This window comes from Carcharhinus amblyrhynchos, chromosome 12 (assembly GCF_965287045.1).
Source record: "Carcharhinus amblyrhynchos chromosome 12, sCarAmb.v2.hapA, whole genome shotgun sequence".
Lineage (NCBI taxonomy): Eukaryota > Metazoa > Chordata > Chondrichthyes > Carcharhiniformes > Carcharhinidae > Carcharhinus > Carcharhinus amblyrhynchos.
The window spans coordinates 49138117-49150251 of NC_137335.1; the positions used below are offsets into that span (position 1 = coordinate 49138117).

Here is a 12135-nt window from a genome sequence, read left to right on the forward strand (position 1 = left end):
CAAGTCTACATTTTTGATCTACTGTAGATGTTCAACTTATAATTTACATTTTCATCCATGATAACAAGATCAGCCACCCTGTTTCAACTTCAGTTTCATTCTTATCTTTGCTAATCAAGGTCATCAAGACATTTTCCAATTAAATTTTATATTACGACCAAAGCCAAGCAGTATCATACACTGTTATTTCAACATTTAGGTAAAAGGTAAAGTTGCCATAGTCCCAGATAACCGTAGGCTGCTCTCACTTTTGAGAGGGTGAGTTGACTAGTGGTAATTTAACCTGAGGATCGCCACTCTACAGGCAAGGGTCAAGGTTGAGAAAGTGGGTCTTCATCAATAACCTCAGCTAGTTTGGGAATTGAACCCACACTGATGGTGTTGCTCTGCATCAAAGTTTAAAGTAAAGTTTATATGGTAGTCACAAGTAAGGCTTACATTAACAATGCAATGAAGTTTCTGTGAAATTCCCCAAGTCGCCATGCTCCAGCACCTGTTTGGACCAATTCACCTAACCGGCATGTCTTTCAGACTGTGGGAGGAAACCGGAGTTCCTGGAGGAAACCCACACAGACCACAGGGAGGACATGCAAACGCCACACAGTGACCCAAGCAGGAAATTGAATCTGGGCCCGTGGTGCTGAGAGGCTGCAGTACTAATCACTATACCACTGTGCCTCCCTAACCAGCCATTCAGCCAACTGAGTTAACAGCTGCCGCTTCTCAACATTTAGTTTGTGAACCGGAATATCTAGTGGGAGCATCTTCTCAAAGTCTTTAAAATAGCCAGCAGTCTGCATTTTAATCCTAGTCCTCCAGTGTTTCTCTACAATGTTATATTTTTTGAGCTCCCACCTAAAAATAAACAATTGCCCTTCCTAGGTTAGTCACTTCCAAATGTAACCAAATTGCTTTCTCTGAATTCAGAATGTGGATGTGAATTAGGAATGTTATTAGGTCCAGTGCTGATCCCCGGGCATCTCTACCACTCTTTGACAATAGCAACTATTACAAATATTCATTGCTTTCTACCCATCAGATAATTCTTATGTTTCTTGAGTTTACCCTGAACCCTTGCATTGATCTTAATAATTTTTTATATGGAACTCAAATGCTTTTTGAAACTTTTAAGACAGCACGTTGTGGGGAGGTCTCTGTTGTTTGCTTTGGTTGCCTCCACTTTCCCAGCCAATTTGCACCTTGACACTCAATGCCTTATAGTTTGCAAATTTCTTGCTTATCTTAGGGTACTCGAGTTTTACTTGCTTTGAACCATTTCAACCTAGGACTAGCACCTCAATGATATCAGTGTCATTAGTTCTGCTTCATTTATCGTCATATAGGGTGGACATGTTGCTTATTTTTTCTTGTTAAATATTTGGAAAAAGTAACAATTCAAAAGTAATTACTAATTAAGCACTTTCTTGGAGTTTTTATCCTTAACCGGTTTTAAAATTGAGTTAACACTGCAAAATGTACTAGTTAGCTCCAAATATTTCAGTTAACAGTATAGAGTAGAGGGAGTTGTTCCGGGGATGGTTCTGCACATTGATATCATTGGAGATGATTCTGGGTTTTGGCAGCTCAACAGAATAGATCTGAGGCTTGTTGGACTTCTGGAGTTTGACAGTGCAGGCAGTTAACATGGGGAGGATAGTTTGGTTCTGCTTGATGGCTAAGATGGAACATGGGGCATGGTACAGTTGTAGAGGAGGAACTTTTTGGAGAGCAGGGTATGGTATGCAGGCAGTTGAATCACTTGTATTTTTAGTGTCATTTGGTGGTAAGCAGAGTGTGTCACCCCAACAAGATGGACAGAGAGGGGCTTGTCTCTGATCTGGCAAAACTGGTTTGGAATTTACTGATTCTTTAGCAATCTTTAAACTTGGTGCCTGTGAATGTTAAGTGGAAATGTATCTGTGATCAAATTCAGTTGTTGTGGATTCCCACTGAGGAGCCATTTGAGATGTTTTTAACCACGTTGAAGGTGCCCCATAAATTGGAATCTTGGTAATGAGGAATAATTAGAGGCTTTTTGTTAATTTCCAAGTTTAATGTATATTTCTAAAAAGATTTAAAATTACGATGGAAAAAAAATGCTTTGCCTCTTCTGTCTCTTTGTTTATTCTGACTTGCTCGCTGTATCTTCTTGAACAACTCCATCTTTACTTTGGAATATGAGAGAATATAACTTTCTTTTTCTGGTCTTCAAATGAAACGATTTTTGCATATGTAGATTAAGGCAGTAAGTTTATCCCTATAAGTACGACTGGACCTCTGTCTACCACTTTGTGTCCATTCTAACATTTCCTCAGTGTGAAACATTCCCATAATTCTGTAGTTGTACTGGTCCTCAATTTTGTTCACCAATTACCTGCCCTTGAGATTCAGTGCTAATTGTGCTGACTCACTTACTGAGTCAAGTGCAATTCACTTGTGCTGAGTGATTCCAATTATCAGTTTTTGTCTGTCCCTATAAGATGTTGCATATTAGGTATATACTGTAATCTCTCAGGCCAGAGTCTTTCTAGATTCTTTCATCTTTGTTATTCATTCATGGGACATCCATTGGCTGGCCAGCATCTATTGCCCATCCCTAGTTGCCCTTGAGAAGATGGTGGTGAGGTACCTTCTTGAATCGCTGCAGGACTTGTGCTGTGGGTTGACCCACAATGCTGTTAGGGAGAGAATTCCAGGATTTTAACCCAGTAACAGCAAAGGAACAGTGATACATTTCCGAGTCAGGGTGGTGAATAGCTTGGAAGGGAACTTGCAGGGTGTTCCCATGTATCTGCTACCCTTGGCCTTGGCACTTGGCCTGTAGATCACTTCACACCCCTTATAGAAACTCTAGAGAGTGGAGATAGACACAGAAAATAGTGGAGTTAATCTCCCTCCTTAGTTCTTCAACTTCTAATTCCCTGATTTGAGTGTCTTGGTGTTTGGAGGTTGCTATGAAAGTCCTTCTAAGGTGCCTATATTGGTTGACCAGAAGTCTGTTGAATTAATGATTTTTTTGATTATTTCATAGTGTTGTTGGTTGGGCCACCACTTGTTGCTTATCTCTGATTGCCCTTGGGAAGTTGGTGGTGAGCCAGTTTCTTAAACCACTGCATTTCAAAGGGGAGTTTCAGAATTTTGATCTAGTGACAGTGAAGGAATGGTGATGTAATTTCAAGCCAGGATGATTTGTAGCTTGGAGGGGAACTTGCAGATGGTGATGTTTCCCTGCACCTGCTGCCCTTGTCCTTCTTGGTGGTAGATGATTCTGTTGAAGGAAACATGGTAAATTGCTCACTGCAGCTTGCAGATGATACTGCTGCTGCACTGCAAAGGTGGTGGAGGGAGTGCATGTGTTTGTTGGTGCATAGGGTGCCCATCAAGCAGGCTGCTTTATTCTTGTTGAGTGTTGCATTTGCACTTGCACTTGAGCTGCACTCATCCAGATAAGTGGAGAGTATTCCATCACACTCTGTGTCTTGTAGATGGTAAGAATAATCTTACTGTGTTTACCCCAGTCCAACGCCAGCATTTCTACATCTTGTTGATGGTGGACAGACTTTGGGGAGTCAGGAAGTGTTATTTGCTCCAGAATTCCCGCCCTCTGATCTGTTGTTGCAGCTGCACAGTATTTATTATATGGTGGATCCAATTAAGTCTGTGGCCAATGATTCTTACCCCGACCCCATTCTCTTCTACTGGAGATGGTTATTGCCGTGACCTGAAAAGTCATGACCATTTTTTCTTTGTGCTGGATTTGTGTCCAATGGATGGAGAGTTTTCATAAGAACATAAGTCCCATTGACTTTGGTTTTGTTTGGGCTCTTTGATGCCCCATTTGGTCAAAAAATGCCTTGATGTAAAGGGCAGTCACTCTCTCACCTCTCTTGAGTGATCTCTTTTCTTCGTGTTTGGTCCAAGGTTGTAATAGGGTCAGTTCTGACTGGCAGTGGTGGAACATGAACCTAACAGGTTATTGTTGTCTAGGTTCTCATTGATAGTACTGTCAATGACACCTTCCATTACTTTGCAGGTGATCAAGAATGAACAGATTGATTGGGTTTCTTTTGTCTTGCTTTTTGTTGGACAGGACATACCTAGGCAATTGTTGCTGAGAGATGCCAGTTTTGTAAGTGCACTGAAACAGCTTGCTGGTGGCAAGTTCTGGAAACACCTTCAGTCAGTTGTTGGGGTGTGATTAGGCTCTAGCCTTTGCACTACCCAGTGCCTTTGGCTGTTTCGTGATATCATGTATGGTGACCTAAATTAGCTGAAGACTGGTATCTATGATTGTGCAGACCTTGGGAGGAGTCCAAGATGGATAATCCACTCTGAGTGTTTGGCTGGAGATGGTTTCCAGGGCTTCAGCCTTGTCTTTGCATTGATGTGCTATGCTCCTCGATCATTGAGGCTGGGGGCAGAAATGGAGCTTCTTCCTCCACCATCTTTCACAGGACTGCAAAGATTTTGATCTTGATCCATTGGTGATTGGATCACTTATTCTAGACTGTTGTTTAGCACTTGCTGCTTCCGCTGTTTGGCATTCTGTGTTATAACTTCACTAGGTTCACGCTTTTTTTTTAAGTATGCTGACATGCCCCCCTGCACACTTGTTTGAACCAGCTTGGATTCTCTGGTTTGATGGTAATGGTAGATCACAGGTATGCCAGGCCATGAGAGGGTACAGATTGTGATTGACCATAGTTTCTTTGCTGATGGCCACAGCGCCTAATGGATGCCCAGTTTTGAATTACTAGATCTCGTTGTAAATCTATGCCATTTAGCATAATGGGTGTGTCTCATAACGCAACGGAGGGTATTCTCAATGTGATGAAAGGAATGTGTCTCCGCAAGAACCTTGTGACGGCCACTCTTATCAATACCATAATGGGCGGATGCATCTACAAAACAGGTAGGTTGGTGTGGGTGAGGTCAAGTAGGACCCAGCCAGGTTGGTTAGTAGTGGTACTACTGAGCCACTCTTTTGGTGATGGACGCTGAAGATCCCTACCGTGACTGCATTCTATGCCCTTGTATCCTCACTGCTTCTTTCAAGTGATCTTCCACTATTCATCAGTCTGGGAGGTTTGGGGATGGGAAGTGGTAGGTGGTAATCAACAGGAGATTTTCTTGCTTATGTTTGAGCTTTCATGAGATCTGGAGTCAATGTTGAGGATTTCTAGCACAGATGGTGATAGTGTTGCCTAGGACATTATCTCTATGTCCTGATGTATGATTCGATGAACATGACTGTCAGGCTGTTGCTTGACTATTTTGTGGAGCAGTTTTTCCAATTTTGGCATAAGCTGCCAGATATTAGTGAAAAAGATTTTGCACAGTCGATAGGGCTGGGTATTCTGTTGTCATTTCCAATGCTTAGGTTGATTCCGGTTTGTACAACTGAGTGGCTTGTTAGGCGGAGCAGGTAGATTGTTGATTTCCTCACCACCACCTCCAGAATATTATTAAACCGATGTGTTTTTATGGCAAATAACTATCTTCTGATTTTAGGTTTGTTTATTTGAATTTAAATTCCACCAGCTGCTGTGGTGGGATTTAAACCTGTATCCCCATAACATTAGCTCTAGTGCAGTGACACTGTCACTATGCTACCAGCTCTCCCGAATAATCTGAAGGAAAACCATGGAACTCACTTAAAGGTGCAAGATTTTATTCTTTCCTTCCCTTTGTCAAAGTTCATTTGGCATGATTGCTTAAAGCATCTTGACAAAAAGGAGTAATGCTTCCCTGGGTTGGAAGTAACCTCTGGGTATAGCCATGTTTAGGTCTTCTAAATAGATAAGATCTGCTTAAATGACTTATTTGCCAGGTCCCTCTTTGGCTAACTGTTCAAGACAACCTTGAATGATATTTGAACATGTGCTACAAATTTCATTGGCAAGGGCATTTCTTCTTTCCTTTGTATGTAGTTCATAAATGTGCCCATCACTCAGGAAAACTAAAACAACCGTTCTTTGCAATGCAGAAGAAAAGCATCAAGTGAACATGAAGTGTCAGTTGGACATTAGTGCATTGTGCAATAGATAATGTGCTGGGGACCCGGGTTTGAATCCTGCCATGGCAGATGGTGGAATTTGAATTGAAAAAGTTCTGGAATTGATGGAATCTACCGGTGACCATGAAGTCATTGATGACTGTTGGAAAATCCCATCTGGTTCACTAATGTCCTTTGGAAAGGAAATCTGCCATCCTTACCTGGCCTGGCATCCATGTGACTCTAGACCGACAGCAATATGCTTGCCTCTCAATTGCCTTCAGGAAACTAAGGAAGGGCAATAAATAATAAGAACATAAGAACATAAGAAATAGGAGCAGGAGTAGGCCATCTAGCCCTTCGAGCCTGCCCCGCCATTCAATAAGATCATGGCTGATCTGTCGTGGCTCAGTTCCACTTTCCCGCCCTCTTCCCATAACCCTTAATCCCCTCTCTTATCAAGAACCCATCAACCCGCTTCTTAAAAATATTTAGCGAGGCAGCCTCCACCACTTCAACGGGCAGAGAATTCCAGAGATTCACCACCCTTTGAGTGAAGAAGTTCCTCCTCAACTCCGTTCTAAACCGCACCCCCTTTATCTTGAGGCTGTGCCCCCTAGTCCTACTGTCCTTTCTGAGTGGGAAGAGTCTCTCCACCTCTATCCTATCCATCCCATTCATCATCTTATACGTCTCAATGAGATCTCCCCTCATTCTTCTAAACTCTAACGAGTACAAGCCTAGTTTATTCAGCCTCTCCTCATAGCTCAACCCCCTCAACTCCGGTATCAGCCTAGTAAACCTCCTCTGCACTCCCTCCAAGGCCAAAATATCCTTGGTCACCAAATGCTGGCCAACCAGTGACGCCTATGTCCTACGAATTAATTTTTAAAAAGTTTAAACAAGGAAAAGGCTGGAAAAGAAGGGAGTAATCAAGAAAATGGCAACTCCTACAGACTGCATAAGTAACATGGCAGCAGTGAAACGACCTGGAAAGCTGTGAGTGTGCTACATTCAAGGGATCTAAATAAAACATTGAAGAGATCTCCACTACCTCATGCCAACCATCAAAGGAATTTTACCACCGTTTGCCAAGGCAGAGATGTGTAAATGCGAAAAATGGTTGCAAGGCAGCAGAAGCTGGATGAACACAGTAGCTTGCTAACTATATTCTAGACACTGTTCGGTTGTCCACGCCATTTGGCATTTCCACAGCTCCTGAATAGTATCAGTCAGAAAGCATGAGGTTATCAGTGACCTTTCCGGAGTGGAAGCCCTAGTAGATGATCTGTTGTTCGGTAGATGTGGGGACAAATGGAAGAAGCATAGCTGACCATGAGTGTGGAGGCACAAAAGAAGTCATTGTTGACCATGATCAGAATCTCCTGCAATTTGTTCATCTGAAACTAAACAAGAAAAAATTGCAACTGAAAATGCCTGCAATCAAGTATGTAAATCATACACTGATAGCAAATGTTTTTGCTTGGATCTTGACAAAGTCAGAGCTATAGCAGCAATGCAGCGACCAACAGATATGGAAACAGTGCAACAATCTGTGAACTACCTAGCAAAATGTTTGCCTAATTTGTTATTGGAAAGTGAACCATCATGCAAACTTATGGCTAAGAATGTGCAAGAATACAAGCATTCACCAAAATCAAACTAGTAATGAAAATAAAGTACTAGAGTACCATGATATCAATGATTAGTCACCTTGCAGTGTAACGTCAGCGAGACGGATCTCTGAGCAATCCAAACGCAGCAAGGCCAACAAGGCAAACTAGCAATGGGTGTTAATGCAAACTGAAGGATGCTATGCCCAGATCACGCTCTCATGTTTGCTTGTGAGCATTTTCATCAGTACCTGCTTGGGAGAGACAAAATAAACAATGGAGTCCAACCAAATGCCACTCAATCATTTTCTCAAACAATTACCACCCACTCCAAAGCGATCACAAAGAATGTTTTTTTTCCAGAGATATCACTTGGATATGACCAACAAGCAAGGAAGACAGATGCACAATGTGAAATCTTCCAGATTCAATGTGAAACAACAGCTCAACATGTGAAACTCATCAATGCAGCAGGGAGAATAGTTGTGTTATAGTGAATAATTTAGGTAACTCACAGTTACACATGATGCATTCAAATTTGTCTCTTCATTCGTTGTGAAAAGGAAGGTGCTTGGGTTTGGAATTGCAATTATCGCTTCATGTCCTACCTGGCTTCTTATAATCATGCAACCTCTACTGTGAGCTACAAGGCAGGGGAGAACCATTTTGCATTCCATTCACTAAAAACAATACACTAGAAACACTGGTCTGAAAGCTCAACAGAGGTGACATGAAACTGCTGGACCATCAGCCATGTCTCCTGTTGAAGCTCCCAATGCAGAGAATTAAAATAATGCAGGAATCAACTTTGATAAATTTATTTTGAAATTGAAATTGCGCTAACTTGTTATTAAATGGTCCTGAAAAAGAGCCCTAAGCCTAAATTCAGGAGGGGGATGATCTATAAAGTCCAATTTTTCCTTTGATATATGCTAACATCTGGTCAGAACGTGCATCACTTTGTGATGTTACGCAGAAGAACGCTGGGATCAACTGAGCATTCGGTATGTGTTGTAACAGCACAGTGGTTTCTGACATATTAACATTGGCCTCACTGGAGCTCCCACATTTCACGGATAAGATAGCAATGCCTGAGATGCTGGAAGTATAGCCCGAAAAAAGTGTTTTGCATTCAGTTGTGTATGGGAGGGAGGCTGTTTTGAGTGTGCTCGCTGATCCAGCAAGTTTATTTTGGGCTCATTGAGGAAGGTGATGCTCTACTTGCAAAGACAAAATGTTGGTCCTATTTACTTCCATATTAAGTAAAACAAAACTGGTAACTATGTTAAATTATATAACATCATACAGAAAAATTATTTGTCATTCCATGGACCTGTGGAATTTTTATAATTTGGGAGGGGAACTTCAATACAAAAATGTTGTAAACACCTGGGTTTTGAACTTTGATTCCAGGGATGAAGGACTTGCCTTATGGAGATAGATTCAGCAGTTTAGGTCTATACTCACTGGAGTTTAGAAGAATGAAAGGAGATCTCATTTAGGAATACAAGATCCTAAAGGGATCAACAGGGTAGATGCAGAGCAGATGTTTTCCCTTCTTGGATATTCTAGAATGAAGGGCCATAGTTTTAGGCAAAGGGTTGGCAGATTTAAACCAGAAATTAGGAGGAATTACTTGATTCAAAGGGTTGTGAATCTGTGGAATTCTCTATCCCATAGTGCAGTGGATGCCAGAACACTAAACAAATTTAAGGAGGTGAGTTCAAAAGTGTAATGGATGAAATTTTTTCTTTCGTTGAAGTGAAGAGAGGAAAATTTCATCCAGTATCCAAATTCATGCTTAAACTAATGTTTTCAGAACAAGTCAAAGAATATCGTGGGAAAATGTGAGGTAATCCAATTTGGTAGAAAGATCAGATGTGTAGAGTATTTACTAATTGGACGAAATTGCACTGTAAAAGTTGGAGAAAGTCGAGGCTGAAATGCCAAATTTCCTTAGTCTTCTGAGAAAGTAGACTAAAATGTAGGACCTGGGTGTCCATGTCTATAAATGCAAAAAGAATATTGGAATGTTAGCCTTTATTGCAAGAGGATTTGAGTACATGAATAGTGAAGCTGTGTTTTAAATGTGTAGAAGTTTGGTTAGACAGCACCTGGGTGCTGGGAACAATAACTCTGTTATTGTTCCATATAACATGTTGATTTGGTTGAAGAAGTCAACAGTATTAACGGCAATCCATTCATTTAGATCCTCGCCTTCTGGTAGCATAACAACCTGGCGAAGGTTACCACTGCCCAAAGTTGCTTCAGCAGTTCATATTGGTGCGAACCCTCCGGAATGTTGTTCTTTGGTTTGAAAGTTCTGTTGTTTCGAACCTCAAAAAGGAAGCTCATTTTCTTCTAACTTGCTCCACTCAAAATAGATATTGTTGCCAGTGGGAGAACAAGCAACAGAGATTCACCAGACTTGTTCCAGGGATGGTGGGCCTACTTTTTAATCTACTTTCTCAGAAGACTAAGGAAATTTGGCATTTCAGCCTCGATCCTTCCAACTTTTACAGTGCACTATAGAAAGCATGTGTAACAAGGCAGGAAGAATTAGGGATCTTGTTGTGAGGGATCCTGTTGGGACGAGCAATCGTTGTATGGTTGAGTTTTTGATGCAGATGGAGGATGAGAAAGTAGGGTCCCGAACCTGTGTCTTCTGTTTGAACAGAGGGGAGTGTGATAGGATGAGAGAGGAATTGGCAAATGTAGATTGGGGGTGCAGATTAATTGGTAGGACGGCTGAGGAACAGTGGAGGATCTTTAAGGAGATCTTTGTCGGTGCTCAGCAGAAATATATTCCAATGGTAAAGAAGGAATGTAGGAGAAGGGATAATCAGCCGTGGTTTTCAAAGGAAATAAAGGAGAGTATTAAATTAAAAGCTGATGCGTTCAGAATGGCTAAAAGTAGTGGGCGAGTAGAAGATTGGGAGAGGTTTAAAAATCAACAAAGAATGACTAAGAAGTTGATAAAGAAAGGAAGGATAGACTATGAGGCTAAACTAGCACTAAATATAATAAAGGACAGTAAGAGTTTTGACAAATATATAAAGAGGAGGAGGCTGGCTAGAGTGAATGTTGGACCCTTAGGGGATGAGAGAGGGGATTTAGTGGTGGGAGATGAAGAACTGGCTGAGGCTTTAAATAAGTTTTTTGCCTTGGTCTTCATGAAAAAGGACGCGAATAGTTTGCCGGATATTAAAGATAGAAGGATGGTAGGAGTTGAGGGCCTAAATGCGATTACTGTCACTAGAGAGGTAGTGCTTGATAGACTAATGGGACTGATGGTGGACAAGTCCCCAGGACCGGATGGAATGCATCCCAGAGTTCTGAAGGAAATGGCAGAGGTGATAGTAGGTGCCTTGGTGATTATTTACCAAACTTCGCTGGATTCCGGGGAAGTGCTGGAAGATTGGAAAATGGCTAATGTTACACCGCTGTTTAAAAAAGGTAGCAGGGAATTATAGGCCGGTTAGTTAAACATCTGTTGTTGGAAAAATGCTTGAATCCGTCATCAAAGAAGAAATAGCAAGGCACTTAGAAAAGAATGGTTTGATAGAGCAGACACAGCATGGATTCGTTAAGGGGAAGTCGTGTTTGACGAATTTATTGGAATTCTATGAGGATGTGACTAGTGCGGTAGACAGAGGGGAACCGGTGGATATGGTGTTTCTCGATTTTCAAAAGGCGTTTGATGAGGTGCCGCACAAAAGGTTGCTTCAGAACGTTAGGGGGCATGGAGTGGGGGTAGGGTGTTAGCGTGGATAGAAGATTGGCTGTCTAATAGGAGACAGAGAGTTGGTATCAATGGGTGCTATTCTGATTGGCGGTTGGTGACTAGTGGAGTGCCGCAGGGATCGGTGCTGGGGCCTCAACTATTTACCATTTATATAGATGATCTGGAGGAGGGGGCTCGGTGTAGGGTGTCGAAATTTGCTGATGACACAAAGGTGAGTGGAAAAGCAAATTGTGCGGAGGGTGTGGAAAGTCTGCAGAGGGATCTGGATAGGCTGAGCGAGTGGGCGAGGACCTGGCAGATGGAGTGTAATGTTAGCAAGTGTGAGGTTATCCACTTTGGCAGAAATAATAGTAGGAGGGATTACTATTTAAAAGGCGAAAAGCTGCAGCATGCTACGGTGCAGAGGGACCTGAGCGTCCTTGTGCATGAGTCGCAAAAACCCAGTCTGCAGGTGCAGCAGGTGATCAAGGAGGCGAATGGGATGCTGGCCTTTATAGCGAGGGGGATAGAATATAAAAGGAGGGAGGTCTTGCTGCAACTGTACAAGGCACTGGTGAGGCCGCAGCTGGAGCACTGTGTGCAGTTTTGGTCGCCGCACTTGCGCAAGGATATTTTGGCCTTGGAGGGAGTGCAGAGGAGGTTCACTAGGCTGATAACGGAGATGAGGGGGTTAGACTATGAAGAGAGACTAAATAGACTGGGTTTGTACTCGTTGGAGTTTAGAAGGATTGGGGGCGGTGGGGGGGGGGATCTTATTGAGACGTATAAGATAATGAAAGGGA

At 42.2% G+C, this 12135-nt stretch overlaps 1 protein-coding gene across 1 annotated transcript in view; it reads left to right on the plus strand.

The window, feature by feature from the left end:
- ppp2r5a (protein phosphatase 2, regulatory subunit B', alpha isoform) overlaps positions 1–12135 on the plus strand; it is a 151505-nt gene that overhangs the window by 25591 nt on the left and 113779 nt on the right. The gene's annotated exons all lie outside the window — the stretch shown is intronic.